At 44.3% G+C, this 3,199-nt stretch overlaps 1 pseudogene; it reads left to right on the top strand.

Moving 5' to 3' along the window:
• The first annotated feature begins 1,771 nt into the window (after positions 1 to 1,771).
• Positions 1,772 to 2,547, top strand: LOC116889244 (annotated as a pseudogene).
• The last annotated feature ends 652 nt before the right edge of the window (positions 2,548 to 3,199 follow it).

Here is a 3,199-nt window from a genome sequence, read left to right as displayed (position 1 = left end):
TAACACCAGAGATAACAAGATGGTGAGAGGGAAGCACAACAACATAAGAAACAGAAACCAAGGGTACCTGGCATCATCAGAACCTGGTTCTCCCACCACAGCAAGCCCTGGATACCCCAACACACAGGAAATTCTGATTTAAAAATTACATCTCAGGATGATGATAGAGGACTTTAAAGACATAAATAACTCCCTTAAAAAATACAGGAGAACACAGGTAAATGGGTAGAATCCCTTAAAGAGGAAACACAAAAATCCCTTAAAGAAATACAAGAAAACAACCAAACAGGTGAAGGAATTGAACAAAACCATCCAGGATTTAAAAAGGAAAATAGAAACAACAAAGAAAGCACAAAGGGAGACAACCCTGGAGATAGAAAACCTAGGAAAGAGATCAGGAGTCATAGACACAAGCATTACCAACAGAATAGAAGAGATTGAAGAGAGAATCTCAGGGGCAGCAGATATCACACAAAACATTGACACAATAGTCAAAGAAAATGTAAAACGCAAAAAGCTCCTAACTCAAAACATTCAAGAAATCCTGGACACAATGAAAAAACTGAACCGAAGGATAAGTAAAGATGAGTGTGAAGATTCCTAACTCAAAGGGCCAGCAAACATCTTCAACAAAATTACAGAAGAAAACTCCCCTAACCTAAAGAAAGAGATGCCTGGTTCCACAGCTCTCGGACACAAAACCTGCCTGCAGAGGGCTGGTCTGCCAGGAGGACTCTCCTTAGGCCCTCAGCCCACAGGTGAGAACCCACTATCTCCCCATTGCCTGTCCAAGGAGAGACACACCAGTAGTGCACCGGGCTTGGTAGCTAAAGTGCAGCTTGTGACAGGGCCCTTCAGGTCTCCATTTTAGCCCAGAGCAGGGGCTCTTCCACAGCTTTCTGACCCAAAACCTGCCAACACAGAGCTGGTCTGCCAGGAGCTCTCTCACTCTAAAGATCACAGGCTCACAAGATCACAGGCCCACAAAAGAGACAAGCTCCAGTCAGAGACAGCAAGACCAAGTAATACCCAGATATAACCAGATGGTAAGAAGCAAGCACAGGAACCTAAGGCAACAGAAAACCAAGCCTACTTACATCATCAGAGCCCAGTTCTCCCACCACAGCAAATACTGTATATCCCAACATACTGGAAAAAGCAAAGTTTGGATTTAAAATCAAATCTCATGATGATGATAGAGGACTTTAAGAAGGACATAAATAACTCCCTTAAAGACATATAGGAGAACACAGGGATACATATAGAAGCTCTTAAAGTGGAAACACAAAAATCCTCTTAAAGAATTACCCTAGTTGGGGATTTAGCTCAGTGGTAGAGCACTCTGCCTAGTAAAGCACAAGGCCCTGTTCAGTCCCCCAGCTCCGAAGAAAGAAAGAAAGAAAAGAAAAGAGAAGAGAATTACCCTAAAAACACAACCAAACAGGTGAAGGAATCTGATCCAGGTAAAAAGAGAAATAGAAACAACAAAGAAAGCACAAAGGGAGACAACCCTGGAGATAGAAAACCTAGGAAAGAGATCAGGAGTCATAGACAGAAGTATTACCAACAGAATAGAAGAGATTGAAGAGAGAATCTCAGGGGCAGAAGATTGCATAGAACATATTGACAGAATAGTCAAAAAATACAAAAAGCAAAAAGCTCCTAACCCAAAACATCCAGGAAATTCAGGACACAATGAGAAGATCAAACCTAAGAATAATAGGTATTGAAGAGAACGAAGATTCCCATCTTAAAGGGCCAGTAAATTGATTGGTACCAGCATCTTCAGATCAACAAGAAGATGACCAACGAGGTAGCCATCTTGCAGCACTTGCCTAAGCCCTTGGAGGTTGCTGTGTCTGTGCACCTGTCTACCCTGAGCCAGTAAAGATCTTCCAGAACTGTGAAGCCAGCCTGCTTCACAGCCCCAGACCTACTTGCCAGGCGAGTATGTATGCCCCAAAGGGGACATTGGCTGAGAGATGTACATCATCCGTGAGGGCCAGCTGGCTGTGGTGGCAGATGATGGAGTCACACAGTATGCTGTGCTTGGTGCAGGGCTCTACTTTGGGGAGATCAGTATCATCAACATCAAAGGGAACATGTCTGGAAACCGACGAACAGCCAACATCAAGAGCCTAGGTTTTTCAGACCTGTTCTGCCTCAGCAAGGAGGATCTGTGGGAGGTGCTGAGTGAGTACCCAGGCAGTTACGGAGGAGAAGGGCCGTGAAATCTTGCTCAAAATGAATAAGTTGGTTGTGAATGCTGAGGTAGCTGAGATCGCCCTCCAGAAGGCCAGAGAGTCTTGGCTAAAAGGCCTCGACCAGCAGCTTGATAATCTGCAGACCAAGTTTGCTCGCTTACTGGCTGAGCTGGAGTTCAGTGCACTGAAGATAGCTTACCGCATTGAAAGGCTGGAGTGGCAGACTCAAGAGTGGCCAATGCCAGAGGACATGGGTGAGGCTGATGAGGCTGAGTGTGGAGAAAGAACGTCCAATAATGGAGAAGGAAAGGCTGGCCAGGAGGGACCCTCAGGCATAGAATGACCCCATCCTGACCCTAGGACTCCCAGATCAAGTAAATCCAGAGTTGTGGGAAAGTCTGCCTGCAGGAACTGTCATCCTATTTGCTAGGTTACAGAACATAGTTAAATTGGTCTATAGATGCCTAGCTAGGGATGTGTGTCACAGCATACATTAGTCCCATACTCACCAGCAAATGTATATACACACACACACACACACACACTGTGTGCACGTGCTCAAGACCGAGTTCTACATAATGTTCCTGTCTTCTGCACACATGTGCATCCTCATAACTACGACTCACTCTCACTTAGCCCATGATCACAGAGAACAATCGAATACACTGGGACTGTTGGGGTAAGCTTCATACATCTTAAAGGAGGTCTGCTGGTATAGGACAAGACAGTGTTGGAGCTACAGGGGAAGTAGACAGATATAATTCCTGAACTCTAGGTCACCACTTGAGCTGCTTCAGGGCATGGCCCAACTTCAGGTCTGAGCTGGGCCAGATGGTATTTTAAAATGAACCTGATGTGTAACTTAGAGTAAGCTAGATAATAAGAGCTAGATATTGGGAGAGAGTAAGTGGGTTATTGCACTTTATGACATTTTTAAAAATATAATTATTTTGTGATTTATTAATAAAATATAAGGTTCATCAAAAAAGGTCAGT

The sequence above is a fragment of the Rattus rattus genome, chromosome 1 (assembly GCF_011064425.1).
Source record: "Rattus rattus isolate New Zealand chromosome 1, Rrattus_CSIRO_v1, whole genome shotgun sequence".
Taxonomy (NCBI): Eukaryota; Metazoa; Chordata; class Mammalia; order Rodentia; family Muridae; genus Rattus; species Rattus rattus.
Note: the sequence above shows the minus strand (reverse complement) of the source record. Positions and strands in the feature narration are given on the sequence as shown.